Below are 15,048 nucleotides of genomic sequence, written 5' to 3'. Positions count from 1 at the left end.
CAAATGGTACTGAAGGCTTTTCAAACAGACTTGCTTATTAAACAACAACAGGAAGGTGATACTGAAAAGGCTGGATCAGAGATGGGAAGCTAAGGCTATTCTAGGCTTCATCAACAGAAGTCTAGTGTCCAGATCAAAGGAAGTAATTGTACCACTCTATTCTGCCTTCGTCAAACCAAACCTGGAATACTGTGTCCAGTTCTGGGCAAAACAATTTAAGAAGGATGTTGACAAGCTGGAACGTGTGCTGAGGAGGGCAACCAAGATGATCAAGGGTCTGGAAACCAAGCTTTAGGAGGAGCTGGGTATGTTTAGCCTGGAAAAGAGGAGACTGAGAGGAGATATGATAGCCATCTTCAATTATCTCAGAGGCTGTCACATGGAAGAGGGAACACATTTGTTTTCTCCTCCTCTGGAGATCAGGACTTGAACCAATGCTTTCAAGTTACAAGAATGGAGATTCTGACTAAAGATACAGAAAAAAACTTTCTGACAGTTAAGAGCTATTGGACAGTGTAACGGTCTCCCTCAGGAGGTTGTGGGCTCTCCTTTGTTGGAGGTTTTAAGCAGAGGCTGGATGGCCATCTGTCATGGAGGGTTTTGCTGAGGTTTTTGGGTAGATATCCCTGGCTCGTGCCTGCAATCAAATCTGCTTCTATTCGCAGAGCAGCAGCACAAGCATAATCAAGCCCACGTCTGCTGGCAAAAACTTGAAGAATGAACCAATTTATCACATTTCCACTCTTGTGGCTTGAGTTCAAGCTAATGCCACGGCAAGTAGAAGCAGGTAGCCAGGAGCTAGATTGCTTCTTTTCTCCCTCACCGATTGTTGAAACGAGCTGGAAAGGCTCCAAAAGCAACAAGCAGAGAAGCTCACCACCACCACTAGCCTGGAACAGTCTGAGTTTGCTGAGTTTGCATCTGGGGCAGCCAGACTTGGAAGGGAGATTGAGACCAGACAAGAGAGCCATAAGCAACAACTAGCAACATGGCTTTTTTCATCCTTAACAGATACTCAGGTAAAAGGAAAGGGGGAATCCTAAGCCTTAAATCACTGATTGAAGACTTCTGGATCAAAAAGGCACTTTTTGTTACAGTCCTATTAGCATTTTCTGCTCTTCTGGAAATGCTGTCACACAGCAATGGGTTAAAACTTTCAACCAAAGTACAGCCACAACCTCAGATAACTCCAAGGGATTAAGACTATGACTTGTGAGTAAGTCAGAAGGACAGTCCCGGGTCCAGAGGCATTCATAAGCATTTCACATTTAACTTCCAGGGTTGGTAACGAAACTTGACATTAGCATTCCACGGGTGTCCTAGAGCACAAGTAATCCACGCTAGAAACCACATTTTAAAATCCACGTTGCAAGGGGTTTAATCAGACGACTGGGTTTGTGCAATTAAGTGTGAGCTAGCAAGAAGGAATGATGGAAAGCAAAAGACAAGGGGAGTGCCAAAAACAGCTTTCCCACAAACTATTATAGGGATTTTGCCCCAGTGGCCACAACCTCTCCCTCTGCTCCCTTTGAATTTTCTCCAGAATATGCAGATAATATTTCTTTATATTGAATCTCTCGTACTTTGCTAGAAAGGGTATAAAGACTACCATTCAACCCTCCCTCTCTTATCTCCATTAAATCCCATCACTGATCTTTCGCTATCAGAACTCCCACTGTTGTTTCTACCTGCCAAATTTTCTACTTAAGCCTTCTGAGGAGGTAACCTTCTATCACATGCAAGGTGCTAAACAGAAGTCATTCCAGTAATTACCGTTTTAACTTTTACGCAGAAGCAGAGCACCAGTTCATTCCTGTCTTTCAGCTGCACCTCACATTAAAGGACTTAGGCCTAATCTTCTTAAGAATTTCTCACTGCAAGGAAAGTTCTTTGTGTGCTCTCCTCTGCCACAAAATGTTGGGCAGCCTAAGAGACTGAAGGGTCTCGCTTAGAGCAAGCAAGTGGCTGCCAAATCAGGATGTTGAAATACCACTTGTTGGCATCCAGCTATCTCAAAAGATAATGGAGTGTGCCTCTGTGGATGAACTCAAACTACTGGAGAATCACAGCACCTGCTGTGGCTGCAGAGATCAGTGTTTTTGCTGCATTAGCAGCACTGAAGGGACCTCTCTGGGGCGCAAGCCTGGGCAGCGTGTATGGAGGTTCCAGGCTGCCCAGACAACAAGACCCTCACTAATGTTGTCCAAAGGAAAGCAGAGCAATACATTTGGCACCAGCTCAGCTACAGGAGTTGCTGGAAGGAGGCGTACAAATGCCATCCAACCATCTTAGGGACTCCACTCTGGATTTGTGTAGGGTTTAGTCTTTAGCCTCTTCTTCTCCTGAAGATATCTGGGGAAGCCTAAACATTACTCTAGAGAGGATTACAGAGCAACAGAGAACATGTTTTGTTGCACTCAGAAGGTTCTATGTTCACTCTTTGGCATCTTCAGTTAACAGGATCTCAGGTAGAATGGAGACAAGGAAACTATACAGATGAAACCTGAGGAACGCAGAGACATCTTCACACTTTTGAGGGGAAAGCCCTGGGCTTCCAACCTGACTACAGTGGTACCTCGGGTTACATACGCTTCAAATTAGACTCCGCTAACCCAGAAATAGTACCTCAGGTTAAGAACTTTGCTTCAGCAGAATGAGAACAGAAATCGTGTGGTGGTGACGCGACGGCAGTGGGAAGCCCCATTAGCTAAAGTGGTACCTCAAGTTAAGAACAGTTTCAGGTTGAGAACGGACCTCCGGAACGAATTAAGTGCGTAACCAGAGGTACCACTGTATTTATGAAGCATTCCTTGTAACCACAATAAGCTACTTTTCAACTAGCCATTCAAAATCTAGACGATTTCATTTGTAAACCACTTTGCAATCTTTACAGATGAAATAGAGAAACAAGATAACACATTATTAATCTATCCTTTTTAACTGTATTTCTTATCCTCCCTTCACACCAGGTCACCAAACTTCATATTTTGGAAAATAGTTTGTCTCTCAATAGATCATTGCCAAACTTAGCACAAGGGTTCCTGAGGTGGGAGCAGTGATGTCTGTCAACGTCTGGATGCTGAACACCATTATGATTCAAGATGGCAATTTGAAATATCATTTCGGCGTGACTTTGCCAGTTTTTTGGGGGGCATAGGTTTGGTTGCCTCTTGAAAGATTGTCACCAAACTTGACATGCATGGTTCTGACATGGGGGTGGCAGACGTTGGATGCTATCCACCATTTTGAATCAAGACAGTGGACGGAAATGTCACCAATATGGGCCTCCAAGCCCACAATCACCTTCTCCTTCCTCTCACCTCTACAGGAAGTTACCTCCTCAAGTACTTCCTGTTGACCTGGGAACTAACTATATACACAGAGAAGAAACCTGGTTTATGCAGAACCAAGATTCAATATGCAAAACCCAAAAGAGAGATGTAACATTACTATGCACATTAAAGCTCTGCTCCTTCCGAATGGAACACTTTTTTTTCCTTTTCCTTACAACTAAAAGTTTGCAAACCTTTTACCACACCTTGATTAAAATTGGATTTTGAAGTCTTTTTTGAAAGGTAGACTGTTAACTAAGCCAGGGCGGGACGTTCTTCAGCCTCTTATGGGCCAAGCCAGAACACACAATTGCGGGCTGGAACCAACTAATCGGCATCATTTAGCTGCACATAATTAAGGCCTTAAATGCAAGTTTCATGAACACAGAGGATGTCAAATTATAGCTGGTGAGCGTGTTCAGCTTGCTCTGCAGTATTTTTTCCTCAGAAATTGTTAGGCGTTAAGAACTGCACCAGACCTTGAAAAACAGCCTTTAAAATTATGGAGTTGGAAAATAATAATAATTCACTCTTGAGACACACGTTTCCAATTTTTACCAAGTTGACATTACATTATTCAAAATCACACACACACATGAGCACAGACATTCATGAAGCCCAGAATGCTTTTATTTTAAATGAAAGCCAATATGTGCAGCAGTCAGTCTGCACTAATACAATTTGGGGGCTACTGCATTTAGTTCACAAGACTGAATATCACCCCACCCTTTTAGCATTGAAATAAATGTACAGGTTGACTACGCATCTAGTCATAAGATCATCCTTAGCAACCTCCTGCAAAGGCTGTTGTTAAATGCTATTAAACAACAACAACAACTAATAATAAAGGCATGATCTGAAACTTCTTCCCAAGTCCTCAATCAACACTAGGCAGATGCAACTGTTGGTGCCTGTTATTATTTACTAGCATTATTTAGATGACCCGTGAAACACAATTGCTAATCTCTATTATTACTACTACAGCTATATCCTACCTTTTCTCCACGACATTGTTCTCCTCAATTTGACAGATTCCCAGTTTTCATTTAAAATAATAATAATAGGTAAAGGGACCCCTGACCATTAGGTCCAGTCGCAGCCGACTCTGGGGTTGCGGCGCTCATCTCGCTTTATTGGCCGAGGGAGCCGGCGTACAGATTCCGGGTCATGTGGCCAGCATGACTAAGCCGCTTCTGGTGAACCAGAGCAGCGCACGGAAACGCCGTTTACCTTCCCTCCGGAGCGGTACCTATTTATCTACTTGCACTTTGACATGCCAACTGCTAGGTTGGCAGGAGCAGGGACCGAGCAACGGAGCTCACCCCATTGTGGGGATTCAAACCGCCGACCTTCTGATCGGCAAGTCCTAGGCTCTGTGGTTTAACCCACAGTGCCACCCGCATCCCTTAATAATAATAATAATAATACATTTCTACTATTTGTAGAATGATAACGCAACATGGACCAACACTATCCTCCTGTGCTTTTCTAAGAAACTATTTTTCCTATTTTGCGCATGGTCTAGATGCTTTGGCAGGGATGATGCAAGCATTTTCATTATTCTTAATGAATAATAATAGGAAATAAAGAGAAGACTATTGAAATTGTAAGAACAATTACTAGACAGCAAGACCCATTGGCAGGATTGAGCTGTAAGAGTCTGGGAAGGAGTTCCAAGGGGTATATGCCCCCACACAAAAGCCCACAGAACAAAACACACTTCCTGATAAGATGGTATCTGCAAGGCTCCCTCTCCTGCAGAGCTAAGTGATCTATTAGATATGTAAAGGGTGAGACAGTCTATATTGTTGGTTGTAAGACTCTGGGGAGCAAGCAAGTTGCTTGCGCTTATGTGAAATTTGGTTGACGTTGTCATGTGAGAAACACAGTGTGGGAATTACAAAATGCCAATGTACCTTTATAGATTCGTTGATCGTGATACTTATCTTCCAGAAAATGAAAGACCTATCATCATGTCTCTAAATTTCCTGCTTCTTTATCAGCGTAACTCAGAAGCTCTGTTTTGAACATGAGCCGGAACTGGCCGTCAACTTCAAAGATATGGGTTGTTGTTTTTTAATGCCATGGCACAACTATGCCTTCCTCGAGCCTTTGGCAAGGGATGTGTTGCGAGACCTGAGCCCAGCAACAAGGACAATGACTGGGATGTCCTTTGGAAGAATTGCCTTTGTTTACCTTTCTGGATTCCAGCCTCCATGCGTTTATAATTCAAAGAAAATATACTAGTAGCAACAGATTAAATGATATGATCTTCTGCCAAACTCTACGGTTCTTATGGCTCAATCTTTCCAGTGTGTCTGACTGTCCAGCAACTATTCTTACAATTTCAGCAGTCTCCTCTTTATTTTCTGCACCTTCATCGGATTTTTAAGGGAGATTAGCCCAACTCATTCACCAAACAAGTAAAAATTACTGAAGCTACATTGCAAGCAACAGCACACACATTTGCCCAGGTTGCAATCCTATACCCACTTACCTGGGAGTAAGCTCCATTGAAACTCAATGGCACTTTGTTCCACATGCATATGTATATAGGCTTGTGCTGTTAAATCTCAGTTGCTGTAAACTGCAGGAAGGGGAGATAGCTGTAGTGATCAGATCCTGCTGGGGGCTTCTCATAGGCATCTGGTTGGCTATTGTGAGAACAGGAAGCTGGACTAGATGGGCTAGCAGGATCTTCTCACGTTCTTATCTCCCACTTCTGAATTTTCAGTGAAGAGTTACAGATGGGACTACCGCAGCTGGGAGAGCTCAGTTGGTAGAGAATGAGACTCTTAATCTCAGGGCCATGGGTTGGCTACATTGGGCAAAATAATCCTGCACTGCAGGGGGTTGGAATAGATGACCCTAGTGGTTCCTTCCAACTCTACAAATTATATGATTCTAAGAGCCTAGGACTTGCCGATCAGAAGGTCGGTGGTTCGAATCCCCACAACAGAGTGAGGTCCCATTGCTCGATCCCTGCTCCTGCCAACCTAGCAGTTCGAAAGTACATCGAAGTGCAAGTAGATAAATAGGTACCGCTCCGGTGGGAAGGTAAACGGCATTTCCATGTGCTGTTCTGGTTCCCCAGAAGCAGCTTAGTCATGCTGGCCACATGACCTGGAAGCTGTACGCCGGCTCCCTCGGCCAATAAAGCGAGATGAGCGCCACAACCCCAGAGACGGTCACGACTGGACCTAATGGTCAGCGGTCCCTTTACCTTTAAGAGTAATCTCAGGGTAGCACCTGGTGAAACTGTCCATTTACACCCCTGTTACAACGTGCAGAATTCCAAAGAAGATCTCTCTCTTCCTCTCCTCGCCCCTTCCCTCCTTGCTCCTTTTATTGGTTTCATTTTCTCACATTGCGTTTTCTCCCTACGACAAAGATGAGTCTAAAACAAGCAGGCGACTGCTTCCCCTTTTGCAGAAATTTCAAGCATGCACCCCAGGCCAACCTCTTCCAGACTTATCTAAAGCCAACCGACCCTGTATTTCTCATGCTTTTAAAACAGAAGCATGGTTTGTCATGGTCCAACAGTGATTGCCACGTTTTAGGCCTGGAACAAATTACCAGCCCATTTTATTCCCAAGATTTTATGTAGCTAGCAGGTATGACTTCCCTTTATACGTTCTCATTGTGACGGGGGGGTGATCCCATCTGCCTTGAAGCATCCAGATTCGCAAATGGGAGGCTCTCTAAAACGCTTATTCTCACCCTCAGACTCGAGGCCAAGGAAACACCTATTTATAATTATGATTTACTACAAAAGCCATTAGAAACAGCCAACAGCAAAACATTTAAGGGATGTAAAAGCTTTCAATATTGCAAGACTGTGCCAGCTGTGAAAGGGACAGAACTAAGGGCTTATCCACACTTACCTTTCCTCTGCTCTTTTGGTTAGAGCGTGGTGCTGAAAACCCCAAGGTTGCAGGTTTGATTCCCTGTATGGGACAGCAGATTATTCCTGCATTGCAGGGGGTTGGACTAGATGATCCTCAGAGTGCCCTCCAACTCTATGATGAGGTCTGCACTTTAAAGCTCCGTGTCCAAGTGTGGGTTGTTGTTGTGGGGGGCGGCGGTTTGCCCCAGAGCTTTGAGCACGAAAACCCGCTCTTTAGTGCTCAATCGGAACAAACATCAATCCACAGAAAATCTAATCCAAATTTTAATCAAAATGGGGGGGGGGGGAATCATGCTTAGAAATGGAGGTTTAAAGTGTGGATCTGTGCCTGGAAAGAGCTGGAGAAAGGTAGTCATGGATAAGCCCTAAGTCTTGCCTTTTGCATGTACTAAGAAGTGACTTCCTGGCAGGTATACAAACGGAAATAATCCACCTTAGCTGAAGGTGCTAAGCAGGAATCAGTTAACATTCAAGCACTCAATAATTCCACCTGGGAGCATTCTTTCGCTTGCGACAACCTGCAGACTCTGCATACCAGCTGAGGACATAACTATATTATAGACCAATCTGTCCTCATACATGCTGACACTTGTTAAAAAAAAGGCTAAAGGAAACCAAAAGCAGTTGTCAGTCAATTCTTGCTTTCCTCCGTCAGCCTATAATTATGGCCTATGCCTCTGTTAACATGACCAAAGTTCCACCTTTAACAGATTGCTCAAAGGCACCCCATAATGCACCTTTCCTGCTGAGAGGTAATATTATGTGTGTAATAAGACAGCAAGTCTATCCACGACTCCTCCTCCTACAGCCTTGCATGGTGCAGCCAGCTGCCCCCCACAATTTAGGAGGGGCTCTATGACTCTCCAGAGGAAGATTTTCCAGGGTTTGGAGAAAGAAGATGGGGAACCAAGCTACTTCAACCGTTCCTCACAAGGCTTGGTTTCCAGACCCTTGATCAACCTAGTCGCCCTCCTCTGCACACATTCCAGCTTGTCAACATCCTTCTTAAATTGTGGTGCCCAGAACTGGACACAGTATTCCATGGGTGGTCTGACCAAAGTAGAATAGAGTGGTACCATTAATAGCTTACTGTGGCAACACTGACAAAAACCATGTGTTTCCACCATTTAGGTCACTGGAGGATAACATAATGAGCTTCATAACATAATGAGCTTCATCACATTAAGACTGTGAAAGCAGAACAATAAAAGGGGTCATGTTCCTGTTCTCTCAGCTTACTTCTTCCTCTTACCACCCTCAGTTCAGATCAAGTTACAGCTTAGAATGAAAATTAAAAAAAAAAAACACCTGAGAAAAGGTACACAGCATACTTTCAAGAGAGACCAGAATCCCACATAGCAAGTTACCATGCCTGGGCGAAGGTGGGTGACTCCCTCCTACAGGAATGAAGAACAGACTGAATTAGCCACTAAACTGCAGCAACAGCCAATTCCACGAGACACTCTCAAAAACAAGCGAACTGGAAACAGCCAGTTCACTGGGATGAAGGGCAGGGCAGGGAATCAAGCAAACAGTATATATGGGGGGGGGGGGGGGAGGGAATCCAAACTCCGTATCAGAGCGATTCCTTTATTAGGCCAACCAAAACGTATGCAAGAATTTCAGGGTCTGCAAAATGCTTCATCAGGCTAGAGAAGTAGTTCCAAAACTGTGATTCGTGGGCCATGAGCTTCATCCAGGCGTGGCTGTGGATTTGCAGTTGAAGACAGGAGCTGACACATCCATTTCATTTAGTATTCACATTTTTAATTGTATTTTTATGGTTTTCCCAGTAGTGACGTATGGAAGTGAGAGCTGGACCATAAAGAAGGCTGATCACCGAAGAATTGATGCTTTTGAATTCTGGTGCTGGAGGAGACTCTTGAGAGTCCCATGGACTGCAAGAAGATCAAACCTCTCCATTCTGAAGGAAATCAGCCCTGAGTGCTCACTGGAAAGACAGATCCTGAAGCTGAGGCTCCAATACTTTGGCCACCTCATGAGAAGAGAAGACTCGCTGGAAAAGACCCTGATTTTGGGAAAGATGGAGGGCACAAGGAGAAGGGGGTGACAGAGGACGAGATGGTTGGACAGTGTTCTTGACACTACGAACATGAGTTTGACCAAACTGCAGGAGGCAATATGCACCAGGGAAGCCCCCTCTGAGGCACAATCTGAAACGCAAGGATCTCTCTGGCAGCACTGACGACAGAGAGGTGGCTCCATTCACCAAGCTGAGGAAAAGTACCGTATTTTTTGCTCTATAAGACTCACATTTTCCCTCCTAAAAAGTAAGGGGAAATGTGTGTGTGTCTTATGGAGCGAATGCAGGCTGCGCAGCTATCACAGAAGCCAGAACAGCAAGAGGGATTGCTGCTTTCACTGCGCAGCGATCCCTCTTGCTGTTCTGGCTTCTGAGATTCAGAATATTTTTTTTCTTGTTTTCCTCCTCCAAAAACTAGGTGCATCTTGTGGTCTGGTGTGTCTTATAGAGCGAAAAATACGGTAACTGGTGCCATCTGCCGCTAATGATCTGGCCCTGCATTTATGTCACCTTCAGCAGGATATAACACTGGAGGGGCTTCTAATGTCTCCTCCACAGATGCATGCTAACCCTGAGCCACACACACAAAACAAAGCGGCGTACATCATTTCATCTCTGGGCACTGCACGACAGAGAACTTCAGTTTCATAGCTGATACTGCACAGCAGAAATAACTTCAGACATGGCAGTTCAGCCAACAGGAAAGTCGGATACATTTTTGTCATGTGCTCCTGGGACTTCAGATGAGGGTGGAGCACAGCCGGTTCCCTTGACTTCCATCTCTCCATTCGCGTTCTTCGTTAATCTCCACTTCATTCTATAAATGTGCTTCCATAGAAGGCAGAAGTCATAAAAGTCTCTTGCCCTGCCCTCTATTTCTTTTTTTTAAAGTACTAACCTGGAACAGTACGTTTACAAGTTGGGTAGGGAGAAAATAGAGAGATAAGACTATCATAAGCACAGCAGCGTACAGATCCATCATTCATCTCCTTGCCGGAGGGCTAAAATAATTCCTGATGCTGCAAGTAGGTTATGAACTCAGAAGAATTCTTCATAAGGTTGTTTTTAACATTTGTATTTTTCCTTTAACTGGGGCATGAGAACAGGGCAAGTTGTGCAATACGAATTTTTACAGAGACTCTCAAGAAGGTAAAAAAACAAAAACAAAAAACTCAAAAAAGGGCACAGTGCTCAGAACATGCAAACTCATGACACACATGCACAAAAGCCGCCAACACCCTCCCAAGTTGGGCACACGGGTCAGGTGTGCAAATATTTCCCTGGAAAGGGCAGGTATCTTTGCCCAAGGATACACCCTTACAAGCACAAGGAAGCTGGTGTGCAGAATACACAGGCGTGACCAGTGCTGCCAGCATCGCCATAAGCCGTGTGACAATGGGGAAACCAATGCAAGCTGAACCCTCAAGTGCGTACAGACTGCAAGGGCGGAATGCATGGCCATTAATGCCTTCGGCCTCTGAGATAAGCACCTGAAGACTTGCCTTTAGAACCCATTAGACCCAACTAGCGCAGCCATAGGACAAGGATGATGGAAGCTGTAGCCCAGGAACAGCTGGGGTGGGGAGGCAGCTTTCCCATGCTTGCGTCACACGGCAGCCCAAGTTTTCCACAGATGCTTCCACACAAAAGCATGAACTAAAGACACACAGCAGGCTGGGAAAGACAAACGCTGGAGTAATACTAACAGTCAGTGTAGATAGATGGACCAGACTCAGTATAGGGTGTCCTCCTCTGTTCCTAAATTTACTTTTGATCTGCATATTAAGCCAAGACACCCTCGCAGAACAGTAACTCAGAACTGCCACATTCATGTTCATTCCAGGAGTGGGTAGAGAGAAAGACAACTGCCAATCCACCTTGTTTTCCAAGTAAAAAAAATATCAAAATCTATGTTAGGAACTAAGAAGACAGAACCTCAAAGGTTCCAATTATTCTGTATTAATCAGCAATATAAACTTAGCAATGGGTGGCAAACCTGTGGCCCTCCGTATCCTGCAGAACTACAACTCCCATCAACTCCAACCACACAGCCTGGGTAAATGGCAGATGTACTTGAGCACACTGTTCAAAACTGGCCAGGCATCAGGTGTGTTTTGCAACTGGCCCAGGTCCAATTGCAACCATGTGGAGATCTCAGGATGCCTGGTTGGCGACTGGGGAAAGCGAAATGTCACTTAGAGAAGGATCTGCAAACTTGTCATTTGAAGCTTGAATTTGTTTTATTCTGGGTCATTTCATTTTTATGTCTTTATGTGTTATAAGAGATTTGATCTTTATAATATAAAGCAGTGTAAAAAATTAAATTATTATTATTAATAATAATAAAGTCCACTGCAAAAAAACAAAAAAGGTGCCTAGACATTCCATTGTGGCGACCGTAACCCAGGTTTAAGGCGCCATTTGGCGATTAGATTATATATATTTGAGTTTCTAACACTACATAGCACCTGGAGACGCGCATGTTCCACACCCCTACCCTAGCAGTGTTTCTCATACTTGGGTCCTCAGCTGTTATTGGATTACAATTCCCATCATCCTTAGCTAGCAGGACCAGTGATGGGAGTAATAGTTTAACAACATCTGGAGAATAAAGTTTGAGAAATACTGCTAGAAAAGTATTTACTACAGTGGTACCTCGGTTTAAGAACAGCCGTGTTTACGAACTATTCAGTATACAAACCCCACAAAACCAGAAGTAGTGTTCTGGTTAGCGAACTTTACCTCCGTCTATGAATGGAAGCCGAATGGTGGAAGGGCACTGGTGGCAGGAAGCCTCATTAGGGAAAGCGCGCCTCAGATTAAGAACGGTTTCAGTTTAAGAACAGACTTCTGGAACGGATTAAGTTTGTAAACCGAGGTACCACTGTACTAAATGCTGTAGAAAAGATAATCTGCTCACCTGTGTTTTCTCATCCAAGTTCCCCTCCACCTCATTCTCAAAAGATAAAGGAATGGAAAGCTTTGCATGCAGAAAGTCCCAGGATCCAATCTCCAGTTTTTCCTGGAAGATCTGGGGAACACTTTGGTTTGAAACCCTGAGGACAAGGCCAGCCCTATCGTTTGGTAGGAGACAGTTGCCTGGGTGTACAGAGTATGCCACACAATCTGTCCTGCACACTCCAAGGCTGCCCTTAAATGCAGTGGATGACGTTATCCCAATGCATAAGGTAAGGTTCGTGTGTCCAGTCCAATTGATTTCAGCAGGTGGAACTGTCCTTTGCCTAAGGCAGCAAAACCCTTTGGGTTGGCCACAGGCCAACCAGAGCCAGAATAGCAACAAAACAAAGCTAGATGGAAGAATGGTCTGATTCAGTGGCGTACTATGTTCCTGCTCCCAGCATCGGTGAACAGGAGCGCACACGCTCCAAAGATCTGAATTAAGTCGATTTTTAAGATTCACTGTATGTCAGGACATTCCTGCAGAGGGAGGAGATGGGCTTGTGCTCACCTGGTGCACACACTGCCCTTCTCGTTTTAAGAGAGCTGTGTGAGAGATCTCATGCGCCAGTAGGACAAAATATTCCTGTTTTACAAGTGCCATGAAAATTCTGAGATCCACCATCAGAAATGCTACCTTAGGCTAAATATGTCTAGCTGCTCCACAGCAGGCTGAAAACAACAATGAATTTCATGTGACAAAAACACCTGGATCAGCCCCAGGAAAAAGCAATGGGCATGATTTTGCTTTGAGGCTTTGAAAAGTTTGCTTTTCAAACTGACACTTGTCTTGCGGGAAGTAAACCAAGAGCTGGCATGTATTCCAGAGCCACTAGCTTAGCTTAAAATGTTTATTACTGCTTTCCTGTTTCCTTACTTCCCCAGGCGGAAACTTTGACAAACCCAGCTTGGAGGTTTAGATGCAAGATATTGATCCACTGCAAACACCAGTGCCCTCTTCTCTCTGTCTTTGCTGGAGAACTTGCCACAGTCCTAAGCACTCTTGGCTGGAAGCTTTCCACACAATCATAGAATCTTGGAAGGGGTGCAAGGGTCATCTAGTCCAACCCCCTGCAATGTGGGGATATTTTGCCCAATGTGCGGCTTGAACCCACAAGCCTGAGATTCAGAGTTTCGTGCTCTACCCACTGGGCTACTATTATTCTTCACTCTGTGAGTTACTTGAACAAAACAAAAGTGCCACAAGAAAAAAAACAGAGAGCTGTGCATTCAGCTAAGAACGTAGACCCGCTGACATTAATGAACCTAAGTTAGACATCTCTTTACTTCAATGGACTTTCTCTGAGTAAGGCTAGCACTGAATATCACCCGTAGTCTGGTGACAGACAGACAGATTATTGCTGCCCCAGCTGGGCTCCTTTGGAAGGAAGGGAAGGATATACCATAAATTTTAATAAATAAAAATAATGTTAATCGGCACTCTAATCCACCTTAGCACGTATCAACAGCCGTTCCAAAAACCCAGTGCATTCCAAATGCCATTCCTACAAGAGAGAGAGAGACAGTATTCCCATCTATTTGGCAGCAAAGTCTTAAGGGCAGAGTAAATCATCCTATGGTTATCCTATATATTTACTGACACACCCTCCTTTTTCCCGACAGGAAAAACAGATATACTGCTAAAAACATGGGGGGTGTCAACTTAAATAAAATATTGGGGGGGGGGGGAGGCCAGGTAAGACCTGGTCCACATGACGGATCACAAGATGCGGGACATGCACACCATTTGAATGGCAATGCCTGTTAACTTTTTTTGGGGGGGTGTCACAAATATTTTATTGGGGGGGAGTTGGCTCCTATTGGGGGGGGAGCACAATTTTTAAAAAGACTGACAGCATCCTAGAGCGAGATAGAGAGAAACTCGGCGTTATTGTTCCAGTGGGGCATCCAGAACTTTTATCTTCCAACTTCTATTGCGCGCACGCGCATCCCTCTCCCGCCCCTCCAGCTGGGGAGGGGGCTTCCCGCCGCCCGCCCCCCCCCCAACCAGGTCTTATCTCGCCGCCCGGCTGGTCCAGCCCCCTCCCCTCCTCGTTACCTCAGCAACGCCCCCCCCCCTGCGAAGCGCACCTGCGCCGTTTCCGCCGCCTCGCCTCAGGAGCGCTGGCGAGCGCTTTCCCTTCCCGCTTCCGAGGCGGCCAGCAGCGACTCCCGAAAGCAAAGCGAGAAGCGGCAGAAACCTCCGAGGCTCGCGCTGCCCAGACGGAGGAGGAGGAGGAGGAGGAGGAGGAGGAGGAGAAGCAGGGTAAAAAAAGCGTTACCTCCTCTTTCCTGCCTCTGTTTATGTGCCCCGAATTGCAGCCGCCCTCCGACGCTTCAGCCGCGCGGGGCGCGCGCGCTAAGGTCCAAGGGCAGCCGGGCGCCTCGCGGGGAAAGAAGGCGAAAGGTGCGCCGCCCGCCCTTGCCTGCGCGGCAGGCGCAACGCCCCCCCCCCCCGCCCTTCTGGGCCCTCTGGACCAATGAGAGGCCAGCGGGGACTAGGAGGGACCTCGGAGGCAGAGCGGGAACGCCCTCAAGCAAGCGTGCCCCCACCTCACTGTTTCCTCTTAACTCTCCCGCATTGATGAACAGGTTTAAAAGCTCAGGTCTCCCTACTCCCTCTTGGTATGCCCCTTAAGGTCCACAAATGACAACATTTGGGAGGTCCCAGGTTGCAAGGTGGTTTGATTGGTCTCAATGAGGGCCAGGGCCTTTTCCGTACTGGCCCCGACTTGGTGGAACGCTCTGTCACAAGAGACTAGGGCCCTGTAGGACTTGACATCTTTCCGAAGGGCCAGAGCTGTTCC

At 45.6% G+C, this 15,048-nt stretch overlaps 1 protein-coding gene across 44 annotated transcripts in view; it reads right to left on the bottom strand.

The window, feature by feature from the left end:
- SYTL2 (synaptotagmin like 2) overlaps positions 1 to 14,723 on the bottom strand; it is a 62,391-nt gene extending 47,668 nt beyond the window's left edge. For 11 of the 44 annotated variants that reach the window (XM_083735763.1, XM_083735766.1, XM_083735796.1 and 8 more), the window contains exon 1: positions 14,524 to 14,680. The gene's annotated coding sequence lies outside the window, so the exon portion shown is untranslated. Of the gene's footprint in view, positions 1 to 11,279; positions 11,424 to 14,300 lie in introns of those variants that run through there. The other 33 variants (XM_083735790.1, XM_083735793.1, XM_083735797.1 and 30 more) reach the window with 20 other exon arrangements.
- Positions 14,724 to 15,048: the final 325 nt, after the last annotated feature.

The sequence above is a fragment of the Podarcis gaigeae genome (genome assembly GCF_964106915.1).
Source record: "Podarcis gaigeae genome assembly, chromosome: 4".
Classification (NCBI taxonomy): Eukaryota; Metazoa; Chordata; class Lepidosauria; order Squamata; family Lacertidae; genus Podarcis; species Podarcis gaigeae.
Note: the sequence above shows the minus strand (reverse complement) of the source record. Positions and strands in the feature narration are given on the sequence as shown.